Source organism: Poecilia formosa, unplaced genomic scaffold (assembly GCF_000485575.1).
Source record: "Poecilia formosa unplaced genomic scaffold, Poecilia_formosa-5.1.2 Scaffold456, whole genome shotgun sequence".
Taxonomy (NCBI): domain Eukaryota; kingdom Metazoa; phylum Chordata; class Actinopteri; order Cyprinodontiformes; family Poeciliidae; genus Poecilia; species Poecilia formosa.
Window position 1 is genome coordinate 92,998 of NW_006800395.1, and position 14,358 is coordinate 107,355.

The 14,358-nt window shown below is 40.1% G+C and overlaps 1 protein-coding gene across 2 annotated transcripts in view; it reads left to right on the forward strand.

The window, feature by feature from the left end:
- The first annotated feature begins 715 nt into the window (after positions 1–715).
- The window catches only part of LOC103155925 (semaphorin-3B), a 78,649-nt gene continuing 65,006 nt past the window's right edge, over positions 716–14,358 (forward strand). The window contains exons 1-2 of one of the 2 annotated variants that reach the window (XM_016663920.1): positions 716–842; positions 3,705–4,027. The gene's annotated coding sequence lies outside the window, so the exon portion shown is untranslated. Of the gene's footprint in view, positions 843–3,552; positions 4,028–14,358 lie in introns of those variants that run through there. The other variant, XM_016663922.1, reaches the window with a different exon arrangement.

The following is a 14,358-nucleotide window of genomic DNA, read 5'->3' on the forward strand; positions in this document are numbered from 1 at the left end:
GCAGGAAAAGGAGTGCCAGACTCTTAAAACATGAAAGGGAGAGTGGAAGCGTGGGATACACATCTCCATGAATCACTGCTCAGTGCTGCGTAGTTGTGCTCGAAACCGTTTTCGGGTAGGGCTCGCTGGAGTGGGAGCATCTTTGGGAAGTGACAAAGTATGATTTTGGATTACAGCAAGATTACAAGATAACATGTGAGCAGGCCGTGGAGGCAGGTTTTCTTTGAAAACAAAGATTTTTTTTTTTTTTGACTCCAGTAAAAAGTTCTAACGCCAGTCAACATATTTGGTTTAATGATTAACTTCTGTAATGTGGTAGAAAGCCAGCGTATAAAAACTAGCAGCATTTTGAACCCAAATCTCTCTTGCTGTGAGGAAACGGCGCCAACAGCTGCCCCACTGTGCAGCCTGTAGTAAGATCTCGTAACAGGAAATAGTGACAATTTGTGAAGCACAACTCCAAAACAAACAGCTTCAACTAAAAAACTAGCAAAAAAAAAAATACAAGTTTGTCTCTTCTCTTTCAATTTTTACACTACAATGAATCTTGTAAATATATGCCCAGCCCTGGTGAAGTTTCCAGTAAGCTTGTTGTTGAAGACTGTAGCAACGGCAAATGTCCAGTTGGACAGAAACTTTTAAAAAGATTCCGATAAGTGGGAATCACTGAGGCCAACTTCTAAGAGATGATTGTTTTGCTGCCCCCTTGTCACAGAAACTGAAGGGAAAAGACTGGCTGAGGCGTTCATAACCACAGCGTCCAACTGGTTCCTCCGTGGAGGAGGACTCGGCACCCGGATGAGTTCCTCCTAAGCGTCCCTCGGAGTCGGAGCACAAACAAGGTCTGACTTCACTCCATCCCAGAAGTTTGCTGAACTGTGTCGAGTCTGAGACTTTAAAGATACTTTTGGTTAGGAACTCATGGTTCTTAAACAGTGTGTAGATGTAAAACAAGGTTGACTGGGATGAGAAACATGATGAATGTCAACGTCAAGGCAAGAAAACATGGTGTATTGCAAAATATTTCAAATTAATTCAAATGGACAAGACTCGGGTAAAAAAAGCAAAAGGCATGGCATGCCAAAAAGTTAGAGAAATTTAGGGCTTAGGTTTGGTTAGTCTGCAATATATGTAGAGCTGTTTGGCTTAAGTAGGATATATTTATGCATTTATTCAAATGAGGGGACAGAGTTTTCTCTGTGGTCAGAGGGCAGTGCTTGGGGGAGGGAGTTCACATCTGCTTCACACAAACGAGTCTCAAACCTTAATGAACAGTCAAACCAAGTGTTCCTCCCCCTGAGCGCTGTTCGGACCAACTCGCATCGTATCATGAACCAACACAGGTCAGGATGACAAATTTCATAGCAGGCAATATGGAGGATGTTGGAGAAGCCTGAGATGATATGCTGAGGATTATTACGACATGATTTAACATCCGATTCTATTTTACTGGTAGATATCCCAAGCAGAATTTGGTTCCCCTGTTTCGGCACAACTTGCTTTCCGTTGTAAGCGGGGAGTTGAGCTGTGGTTGTGCTCTTATTTTGAAATGCGTGGCTTTTTTGAGGTAGGCATTGCCTGCACTGGGTTGTGTTTATTTGAGCAGGTTGTGAAGAGCTTTTGATTAAAAGGAGACCAGTTCCCGCACTCCAAAGACATTCTGCGCATTTCATTGTCCCGGCACGTCACTTAAAGTGCTAATAACTCACACGGTACGCCCTCTTGTTGATGTGCCGAAGTTCGCTTTCTCTCAGGTCACTGCACTCTGACCAGAGCCGCCCTGCAGAGAAAAACTCCCCTCCTTCATTTGAATATAAGAACATAAAGTAGTAGTCCATGAAGCTTTACAAAATAAGTCACCACTATAAAATAAACTAAACTAAATGCATAAATAAGTCCTGAAATAAATGAATAAATGTTGAAACAAATTAAACTGTGATCGACAAAGTAAGCTTCACATTAAAACATATTTTGTATATTTATTTTGTTTATATTTTCTGGAGATACTTATTTATTTGATGGAGTATTTACAACTTATTTTTCAATAACAGTATTTATTGATTTCATTTTAAATGAAACAACTCTCCAGACTAATATTGTGTGCTAATATTAATAGACTAATATTGTATTGTCTCATAAAGTGATATCATCCTGACTACTAATAGTTCATTTTTGTCCTCTGTAGAGGACATTTCTAAACTTGAACATCTCCCACCCCCTGCATTCTACTGAATTAATTCCTTTTGGTATCTGGAGAGGACATTTAGGGCTTTTCAATGATACCTCATGTGAAGGGGTGGGACTTTTGTACGTACCTTTTTCTAATTCATAAAAATGGTGTTCATCAGTAATAACACATTTTATGGGAAGAGACAAAGTAAGTGCATAAAACCTTTTATTACCTTACAAAGAATGTGGGATTTAAAAAATGGTGATTGGACAATAGTTTTTTTTCCTGGTAGTCAGGAGGATAGGATAAAAATTCTGGAGTTGCATTTTGTTTTACTTCAAAAAGTTCATGTTACATGTAAGATTGTTGAATTTACCTTCTGAAATGTCAAAATCAGGACATCTTTTTTTTTCTCGCAGTACGTAATTAATTACCGTAAATCTATGTTCCTTTTTCAATTTAATCCAGAGACAAGTTGCTGGAAAAATAACTGACTGCTCTGTTTGGGGTTGTATTTGTCAAGGAGTGTGGTTGGGGGTGGTGAGAATGAACGCAGGAGGCCCAGATGAAGATGATGATGATGAATTTAATGATGAATGTTGCTCAAAAACAGTCCAGTCAGGCAACAATAGCACACAGCTAATAACAGGTAGCAACTGACAACTAGGTGACTGAATTCGGGAGCTAAGGCTAAGCAGGACTTTAAACAGTGCGACTGGAGAGCTTGGCAGAAGACGTACAACGAACGACGAGGATCTGACACAGACAACAGGTGGGACTAAATGCACTGGGAGGGTAATCACAGGAACGAGACACAGCTGGGATCAATAAACAGGGAAGACGCAGAAACAGAGACTCAGGACAGAAACTGAACACAGACAAACCTTAAAATAAATACACAGAAACACGGATCATGACAATATTGTTATATCTGTTCCTTCAAATAATCAAATCCAGCAAAAAAAATAAATAAAAAATCAAAATCAAAATTTCTCACATACAGCAAAATTAAGCTAAAAATACAATCTTTGGGCAAGATTGACATTTAAGTTAACATAAGAACAATGAAATCAGTTTGAGACGTGTGACATTCAACAGGGTCAAAGTGTGCTATTCCTAATCCTGGGAGATAGACAAGATGATCTTGTTTATTTGACCTTCATTTAACCAGGGCCAGTCTTGGTGATGTATACAATTTTATGGAGCAAGAGTGTGTTGTGACTGTGTGACGAAGATACTTCACCTCTGGACTGTGGTAGAGGGAGTGGCAGTGAAGGAAAGAGACGGGTGTGTGTGCGTGTTTGTGTGTGTGCAAGACACAGGGCTTTGCTTTCACGCCTTGCTAAGCAGTGAAAGAGTATCGGTCACAGAGGGCAAGCCAAAAGACAGAGCGTAAAAGTTGAGGCAAAAGAGACACACAGGGGGGAAAAAAGGAGCATAGAGAGGAGGAAGAGCAGATAGTGAAAGAGTTTTTCTAAAAGCAGCTTCTGTCTTCTGTCCCACCCCCTGAGTGTCTTCCCCTCCTCTCTGTCAGGATGGGAGGGAAAGGAGTGCAGCAGGAGAGACGGAGGACGAGCTCAGCCGTGCTCGCTCTGTAGCGCAGGACCCGGGGATTCCAGGACCTTTTGGTAGTTGTGAGCACGCAAACACTCACGCAGAAACACGGCTGTGATACAAATCTGTACAAGGCTCAGAGACGGAGTGAAACGGGGGAAAGAAAAAAGCTCAGAAAAAGAAAGTAAATAACAGCTCTTTTCTGTGGACTATCTGACCATGACGGCACCTGCTCAGGGGGAAGTGGTTCAGAGGGGCTGAGGACTGAAACGGGACGCAGGCAGAGGGAAGCCACTGATGAAGGTGAGAACGGGATTTAATTGCATAATCCGTGAAGCTCCCGCATCCTTTTGCTTTTAGGATTATTTTAGCTCAGACAGAGATATTTATAGAGATGCTCTCTCTATTTTTAAACAAACCATTTATAGCTCTGAATTAAAGCCACAGTGTGTTGATGCTGGGAATACCCTGTTCAGGTGTCGGCTGTAACGGATTACACTTTACACATCAGGGTCACTGAAATGTGAAACACTTATCCTGGAAAAGTGCAAGAGGATTTATCTTTGAAGGGACAAACTCTCCTTTGGAAGATTCCTTGTGTTTGTGTTTGTTCATGTTGATTTCATAAGTAAGGGAAATACCTGAGGATAAACTAGGGACGGAAAATAGTTTCCATTCTTGCAGGGGAACGTGTGCCTGGGATGTGTTATTTACATCCACCAGTGGAAGTGAAGGATTCAGAGGCAGCTTTTATTACTTTTGCAAGCAGTTTTCAGTTGTTTTTGTTACATACGATGCTAAAGTTATATAATGTGGTCTTACAGGACTTTTATGTAAGTTTCTGATCTTGGCATGGTTAAACAATTGCACGTTTTTGCAGTGTTGACTGTTTAATCTGAAACATTTCTTCGTTGTTGATTTTTTTTTTACACCTGCTAGGACTGTGTTTCACCTCTCTTTTCCTTATTCTTACCCTCATCCTAATGCATTCTGGGTTTTTCCCCCCAGTCTCATTACTTCTGCATTTTCTCCAGTCTTACAAACAGCAGTGTCTTATCCCATGCCACACTGCGCTCCTCTGCCGTCCCACCCCTGCCTCCTCTTTTCATCTTCACCATCTTTTCTTTCGCTATTCACGTACCTATATAAAGACTTTCTGTCTGTTCTGCCTTTTGTGCGATGCCGTGCTTTTTGTTATTTCTTGTCACTAAGCATCCTCTCGTTTTGTGTGCGAGGGAGTGGGTTTTTGGCTTACACGTGCATGCTTTGTCAGTCATACAGCAGTCCCCCACCTCACCAGCCCAAATGCATTTTGCACACTAACTCCTCTATTACCATACCTTGGTGCCTAAACATTAACCCTTGTGTGGGTCTAAAAAGAAACTGTCAAAGTTACTTAAGTGGCGTACTTTTTGGGTGCTACTATTTACAATGCTTTTAATCCACAGAAGAAAAAAAATAAGCCTTCCAAAAAGAACAACCGCAAAACATCCTCAAGTTTTTTCCAAAATGCTATTATGCTGTCATTTGCTGATTTCCCTTTTGAAAAATATTTCCACAATGACATGGCAGTGCGACTGGTTTGACACGTCTGTGGAGGAAACAGACAAGACGCCACAGGATTTATTCCACAAACATTTCAATTTGAAAAAAACGCTCCCCAGATCAATAGTGGGGCATTTATTTTCATTTTGGTTTTACTTTTCAGGTGCTCCAGTTCACTGCATGTTATTTACATGATTTCTCAGATTTCTACACATAGTGTCTTTTTGATAAAAACAAAACCAAAAAAAAAAAAACCTATGCACTCCTTTATGAGGTACACCTTGCAGGGCCCAGGTTGGAGCCAGGTTTGCCTTCAGACAAACATTCATTAGACATTTTTGATCCATATCGACAAATCTCCAATCAATCACATTCCAAAGGGAGCCATTGGAGTACCATGAAATTATTTTCAAGACATTAGATTTTGATGATTTGAGCTTTGTGACAACATGCAATATCTTGCTGGAAGTAACTATCGGACAACGGGTACACTGTGGTCTTAAAAGCAGTGATACTCAGGTTAGATGAGCCAGATTTAAACAGTGCAGCGTTGGTACAAAGGGGCTGTAAGGCACCCAAAAAATACCCCCCAACACAGTCTAAGTCTCTGGACGGATCCATTCTGAATGTCGTAGCTGAAATCGAGACTCGTTAGACGAGCCAGCAGTTTTCCAAACTGTTATTTTCTAACTTCAGTGAGATTGTGGGGATTGTAGCTTCGGTTTTCTGTTACTAGCTGACATGAGAGGCACCAAATGTTGTAGCCTATTGTTTCAAGATTTGGCCTGCATATTTGGTATTCCACTAACTTTTATTCTGACAAGTTGTTGTTTAAGCTGCTGTTGTCTTACTATCATCTTGAAACAATCTGTCTAATTTTCCCTGACATCAAAATGTCCCCACAACTGCTGCTCACTGTTTTTTTTCCCTCTTTCTTTTCCTGACCATTTTCTGTAAACCTGAAATAATTGTGTGGAAAATCCGAGTATATGAGCAATTTCTGAACTCTTAAGACCATTTCTCCATAAAGCAAATCCCCTTTCCTTTCCAGCCTGCTACTCATTTTATATCAGTAAGTTCTCCTCACCATGGTATCCATCAATTAGTGGGAAAAATTAGCAAGTGGTTAAGTAGGAACAGCACTAGTTTATAAGGAAATGCTCCTCATTATTGGCTGAGAATCTAATGGGGACACCAAAAATGTCAGACGTGGCTAAATCCCGTCCTTTTTAAACCTCTTGGCAGAAGCTTGTTACAAGCCAAGATGATAAGTACAGATAAATAATTGCGTCCTGTGCTCTTCGAAACATCTGCTCTGTTTTTTTTCTAACCCAACATACTAATGGGTCTGCTGCAGTTAGGCAATTTTAATGAGGTAAATTTATCTTAGTAAACTTTGTCTTTTTGAGATGCTTACCTACAAGAAAATAATGCCTTAGCTGCTTATTGTGAAATGTTTGTTTTGAGTAAACGACACAAACTCATAGGTCCGGGTATTACCCTATATCTACACCTAAAGTGAGTATAGCAAACACACTTAGCCACACTTAGGTGGCTGGGTTAAGGTCTCGCTCAGGACAAACGGCTTTGGTATATCGAACGAGACATGCAGTGGACATAACTTTTATCTCATGTACCACATGGTCACATGCTGCGCAATCCTGTTACGCTGCAGAGCTGCACAGTGGACATTTATTTAACCAAAGAATCCTCCGGGTTCAAGGTGGGTCTGCTGATTGCCTGGTGATGAATCGACCACCGAGCTGACTTTACGGTTAAAGTACCTCTAGACTGATCCGCTGTCACACCCTAAAACCCATTAACCCCTAGTTCAACTCTGGCTCTGCAGAAAAGCACATTGACCTGCTTTAACCCTTTGCTCAGGTGGAAAATTGTCCACCAAGTCAGCAGAAACCAGCTAGCATGTTGTGCACAACAAGCACAGAAAAGTTTAGAAGATGTATACATGTGTCGTAGTTTCTAATGAGATATTGCTCGTCTATAGCTCTATCTTGGTTGTCTGTTTGCTTGTTTGCCTGCAATGTCACTTTTCCTTTGTTTGAAATGTTAGAATGTCTCTGCTCTCTTGAAATATTGACTTTTTCGCCTATAGCCAGAGGGGACAGACTGCAGAGGAGGTTATCCCCTCATTCAAATAAAAAGCAAAAGGCTGTTAGCATCAAAGTTTTATTAGCTTCTTTTTTTAATATTCAGTTTTTGGTTTTCTTTTACTAGCCTTTTGATTTAAAGGAAAATGCTTAGATGCCTTAGCTAATGAACAGCATAATTAGTGCATTTTTTTTAGAGAGGACATGGTTTGCGAAGTAGCACTTAAACTTTTTTCACATTTTGTTACATTTCAACCACAAACTTCAGCGTATTTTGTTGCTATTGACCAACACAAAGTACTGCACAACTGTGATGTGGAAGGATAATTAAGCATGGTTTAAATTTATTCACTTGTCCCCCATAAAAATCCTTAATGGTGTCCATATGCGTTTAGACACTAAAGAAAATCGAGTACAACCGACTGAAGAGGAATATTTTCTGCTCTTTTCCGGGATGCTGGAGCTTATTGTTCGCATAAACTATGTTCCAACCTGACTACCTTGTGATTTCCTCTATGCAAAATGTTTTTCTTGTCATATCCTGTGACACTGAAGCAAGCAGTATTTTCAAAGAAGCCGTCCAGTTGCAAATTTTTTGATTACCCTTCCGCAGGCGTTGTGAAAATAAACGACTCATGCCTTGAAGTCGTTATCTGATACATGAGGATGGCCTAATCCACTGGATGGATGGATGGATGGATGGATGGGCAACAATAGAGTTGAGCCCTGGGTCAGCAAAGGCAGTTTCCCAATCCATCACTTTGTTGCAACAAGTAGATAAAATGGTAGGATGTTTCGTGACTGATGTTCAAGTGTAACCTTTTTATGTGGGTGGAGCTTCTCAGACAAGAAGGAACACATGCACACATTGTGTTTGTGTTACTTGAGTACATTCAATTTACATAGCAATTTTCACAGATAGAAACCACAAAGTGCTTTGCAGATAAAACAAGCTAAAGCACAATGACACACAGATAAAACATTGCACACAATAAAACATCAAGTTAATTAGTTAAAAGCTTTCCTGTACAAAAAAAAAAAATGTCTTCAGCAGCTTTTTAAGGGTCGGTGGAGTCAGAACGATGCAAGAAAAGCGGGACTGAGTTCCACCGAGAGTTTGGGTTTACCAACAGAGTCTGACCCCTTCATCTTAGCGCATGGGAAGAAGAACGGGGGTTTCCGCAGGGGCCTTGACAAAGTAGGACCCTAAAAGTTAAGACCTAAATCTTAAAATTAAATCTTAAATTTACAGGCAACAAATGAAGAGAAACCACGCCTAGAGCAATATGCCGTCTTCTGTTGGTGCCTGTTAAAAGTCTTGCTGCAGCATTTTTCATGGGCTGAAGACGATCAAAAGCTGATTTATTTAAACAGGTTAAGACTGTTACAATAACCTGAACACGAAAAGATAAAAACGTGGATAATTACCTCAGCAGTCTAAGTTTTGAGCTGTTTCTAAGGTTGTACCAACTATTTGGAGTGATGTTCAAATGATATTGAACTACCAAAAAGGACAACCAAAAAGCTGATGTGTTTTCTGATGGGATTCTATTATCTGGAGCTGTTATCAGAGATTCAGTTTTCTCCTTGCTTTACAGAAGAAAGTTGTGGTTTAACCACTGCTTGGTATCTTAATATCTAAACAAGATCCTTTTAAAAATGTACAACCTTTGAACGAGCAACTTATCTGGATGTCATCAGCATAAACAAGTTGAGAAATATCCTTGTGCTGACTAATAACTTGGCCAGGAGGGAATATGTACAGCCAAAAGAGAGTTGGCCCCAGATCAGATCCCTGAGGTACAACACAAGACAGTTTAGCTGAATCAAACATTATTGCATTGTTGTGATTGTTCTTTGTTTTTTAACATAGTAAACAAATAAGACCAAAAATAAGCTTTAGGTTTTCCATTAGTGAGCTAGTAATTTCTACTTTTATGCGCAGGTACAAACAGATATACTGGGTTTGAGATCCAAGATCTCACCAGTGCGGACAAAAGAAGTAGTACAAGTTTTTTAGATTACAAAAAGACAAGAGAACGTGATGAAGACTGAATAATGTTCTCCACATCAAGAAAGGCAGATTTTTACCTGAGAGCAAGTAGGATTTGAACTCAAGTGTAAAAGTTCAGCAATAGGTTTAAACTCTCTAAACCAACTTTACAGTTTAGGAGGGACATTTTACTCCATGTAGGGAGATTTGGGATGAGCAGGATGTTTTATTAAAACAAGTTTTTTTCCCCCGTGTTACCAAAACAATACTTCAAAGGGTGTTGCTAATCACTCCATACAAATCGTTGTCTATAGTGATGTCAAAGCCAGATAAGTGTTGCTTTTGGCTGCGAGGTTTATTTCCATAATAGGGCTGCTCTTCCTAGCTGTAAAACGTCTCGGCTAAGAGAGAGGCACTCCAGACGTCTGGATTTGGGAGGAAAGGTCGTCACCATATCTGGCTTTTGAGAAATTTATTATGCAGTGGATTGTTTTTTTTATGACCATGTTGCCACAACAAGGTGATGTATAATGTAGTTAGCAATGCAAATTCACAGTGTATAACAAACTTCCTATAAAACTGGGCTTACTGTGTCGTCAGCAGGGTTTATTCATTCCCTATATAAGCTGCTCATGTTATGATGTTATGTGTGCATTTTCTCCTGGTGAAACAGTAAGGATGTTTTTTTTTTTTCAGATATTAAGGCAAAACCATGTTGGTTAATAAAACAGAATTTTCTGCGTAGATATAGAGAAGTTTGTGATTTGCCACTTCAGTGAATCCGGAGAACAGATGCAGTATCGGAGGAAAGACAATCTGTTTAAAACTTTCCTTCTTCTTATGGTGATTAGATGTGTTTCAATTTGGACCAAATCAATTATTATATTGGCATCATAGAAATGATTCTAAAGAAAATAATTTTTTTAATGTTAATTTTAATGCCAACATCTTGAATCTCTGGAAGAAACCTCCGTGCTGCAGTTTCAGGTGGCACAGTGTTCCTTCAAAGATCCTTCAATGTGAGTTCCTTCAGCAAACATTCAGTGTTACACCTCTGTCTCATCAGAATAGAGCTATACAGTCACATTATTTTTAAGTCTGTAAGCATATCTTACAATGATCAACTTTAAAGACTTCTATTGGTGTAACAATGTGCTTATTATGCTTCAGATGCTAGACAGTATAGCCTTTACAAAAATAACTCCACCACGTGTGTTAGTGATGAAAGTGCCTTCTACTTTTCCTCCTCTTTCCTAACCGACCCATTTCACTTTCTTCCTTTCTTTTCCTCGTGTGGGTGAATTTGTCACTAGTGGAGAACAATCTATTCATTGCCAGGCTGACCATTAATTACACTCTGGGTCTTGTCGCACTCTGGCCCGCGCATTAGGGAAACTGGGCCTGCCCCGTCTCATCACCTTGAGCAGTCATGTGGTGTTGAAGGTGAGGGGGAATCAGTGGGCTTAACGCAAGGCAATAGCAAAATAACGAGATTCCAGACAACTCGTCACACGCTCAAGCAGACACAGCAAACACACAAACACACACACACACACACACACACACACACACACACGCATGCTGGAATTGTTTCAGGAACTCTCTTCAGCTCTACCCTTCTGTCCCAGGGGAAAGCTTGAGGGGCTTATGCAGAGGATTTTGCTGTTCTGCAGTGTGCCTGTCAGATAAGAAAGGAGACACCGGTCTGCCTGGTGACACGCTGCCGAGCGTCTGCCTTGCTGTATCTCCTCCTTCGTTTTTGCCTCTTTAACCCGCCACTCAAGTACCTGCCACCCTCTGCCGCCTCTTGTGATGATGCTACACGAATGGACTCAGTGGTATGCCGTTCTGGTAAACCCTCACGTGGAAGCAAGCGCACACTTCCAGAGGTTTTCCCAGAAAATATTCTTGGCCCTTCTCTGACAGTGACTGGATAATTTGGCTGTTCCGATGAAAGCTCACTGGAGGACGTCCAACAGACTTATTTGATTTAGCACAACAGTCAGTGAACGATTGGGAGCTTCGGGTGAAACCATATGCTAAGGTTGCCTTTGTAGCTTTTCTTGTTTTAAACCTCTGCGATTGCTACTTCTGTCCTATTCTAACAACATTTTGCCTAAGCAAAAGTAAAAAGAAAAAAAGAAAAAAAAAGATATACTTGCAAGTAAAGGAAAAAAAAAAAAAAAAAAAGACAGACTTGCAAGTAAAGGGATTTAAAACTAGGCTATAATTTATAACTTTGTTGTGCAACACAAGTCAGATATTGTATGCAAATGCAGACTGTGTAAACATGAGCATAATTTAAATTTTTAAGATGCTTAAGACCAAAAGAAGCTCTACATTACACTTAAGTGAACTCTTTTTCCCCCCCAGCAAGTATTTTAACTGTATATGTTTAACTTTTTTTTCTTATATTATTGTGTTATAAACATAAAATCAAATGTTTTTGAGGGGATTTTCTGTGATAAATCAACACAAACTGCAACATAATTCGAAGTGAAAGCAGGTAAAAAGTATTTTCTGAAGGCCTTGCAGAACCGGCTCATGCTGCTGTTATAGCTGCAGTTTATTTGGTGTATTTCTCCACCAGGCTGGTTGACTACAGACTCTGATTTATACCAGTTCTTCTCTGTTAAATATCTCAAGTTCAGATTAAAAGAACTGTGTCTATGAAAATTAATTTTCAAGTCTTTCCAAAGAATCTCAAATGGATTTACCCAAACACGTCAGCCAGACCATTTAACTGGTGAATATACTTTGATATTTACCGTTCTGTTGTAGCTCTCGACTTTGTCACATTATTTCACTTTTAAAAATGTTATTAACTAATGTTCTCCAAAAAATAAATAAATAAATAAATAATAATAAAAAAACTTCTGAGATCTTCCAATGCCGAGATTAGATTTCACACAGGTAGACTCTACTTTGTAAAATTGGAAATTTCTGATTGCACTGGGTTTTACTCAAAGGTACCTGAGTAAAGGGGCTAAATGCAAATTGATGTCACCATTTTTGGATTTAAAGTTATAAATGACTTTAATTGTGTAAATACTTTTCTTTCCTCTTCTTGCTGATGTTCTGTCATGTAAAACTGCAGTGATAAATTCAAGAGATGGGTTGTAACAGGAGAAAATGTAAAAGGAGTTAAAGGGAAAACAACTGCTGAAGATGATGTCTTTGTGTGCATTTGCTCATTTTCCTATCTCCTAAATTTGCAGATGTTAATGTTAACTACACACAAAGCCAATTCATGCTTCTGACTCCCTCCCCTTTTTTCGGCTGGCCCTCTTCCCCCCCCCACCTGTAATCCCGCTTACTGCTGCTCTCCAGCTGCTCTGTATTACAGGAAGACTGCTAAAGAAATTAAAGGAAAGCTGAATTTGCAATGGCTTGTTTACTGATTTTTCAACATTTTTCATTACTAACACCATATTTTAAAGGGAGTTTTTGGCGGAGTCCAGTCTACGTTTCCAGCTGTGCTTTGACGTATCGATCTGGTGGAGAAGTGGCTCCGTGCCAGAGCACTCAGCCTCTCACCATCCTTATTCTATGCTCAGTTTAATCCTGCAGCACAGCTGCTGCCACACCTACACCATCATCACTTCAACCCTCTTTTTCATTGCTCCTTGTTTTTAATGTCTCTAGTGAATTTGCCAGCCCATCCATATTAATGCAAGGGTATCATGTGTTATATGTATGATACTCTGACCGTCAGGCATCGCTTACAGTTAACCACCATTTTATTTGATGGCCATTTAAGCACAAACTGAATCGGCACTCATAAATTAAAATAGACAAATCTTCTCCACATGTGGAATTGCACAACATTTGATATTATTCCAGCTATACGTTTATTTTGTTTGAATATCCCCCAACCTTTGGCCTTGTCCCGTCTCATCTCGTCCCCATATCACCCATTCACGCCCACCAACACCCTCTTTATCAGCACCATCCCCCAGCCTCTGCTCCATCCTCCTGGCAGATCCTCCAGGCAGGCTAATTGACTCAGTCCCAGGAGGAGGGGGATCATGCCACATTTCTAATTTGGCTTCTCTTTCCCAGATAAAAGCTATATCCTCCCATCCTTCAACCCTTTCTTTTTGTTCAAATCTTCCTGATGTGTCATTTTTGTCATCATTCCTAAAACGCAATTCTTTGAATTCAATCAAAAAATAGTGCAGAATCCATGTATTTGTTTCTGTTTCATTGAAACAATTTTTATTTTTTTTAACCTTGCTATAAACGCAAGAGTCAACCCCAATGGGGCGGTGTGTGGCGTAGAGGCAGCGCGGCCTCCCCACATAATGAGGCCATTAGTCTTCGACGCGTCATTCGTCCCAACTCTGGGTCCTTTGCTGCATGTCTTCTTCCTTTCTCTCTCCACCCATTTCATACAGGATCTACTGTAGATAAAGGCCGTTAGTGCCAGAACAACCTAAAACAAACAATCAATCCCAAATCCAGACATTACAGACAAATGAAAAGCCCCCTCACACACAGACACACAGAGCTCAGCAACCCGCCTTCGCCCACCATGGGGTTCACCTTCAGAAAGTCTACATCTTCAAATACACACCTCAGACGTAACCGAGTGCGTCTCTAGGTCTTTCCCCAGCACGTGTGTTCATGTGTGTAAACTGAGCACTTTCTTTGTTCAGACATTCACCCACAACCAGACATCCAGGCAGAGAGACTTCGTTTCAGAAATAATTAAAAATACTCAGTTTGAATACTTTACAAAATGATTATTGTAACATGTTACTTGTTCCTACTGCGTGTGCTCCGAAATCAAATAGGTGAGTTCAATTTCAGGTGTAAATAATGTTTAGTCTAAAGATACAATACGAACCCTATCCGAGTTAAAGCAAGCAGAAGGTTTCCACAAATAACAGGAGCGCAGTTCGATGGCATCTTGACAATATTTGAAGGAAAAATATTTGATATGTTATCCCCAAAATGGGATTCTCAGATGTAGAGACAGGTATTTC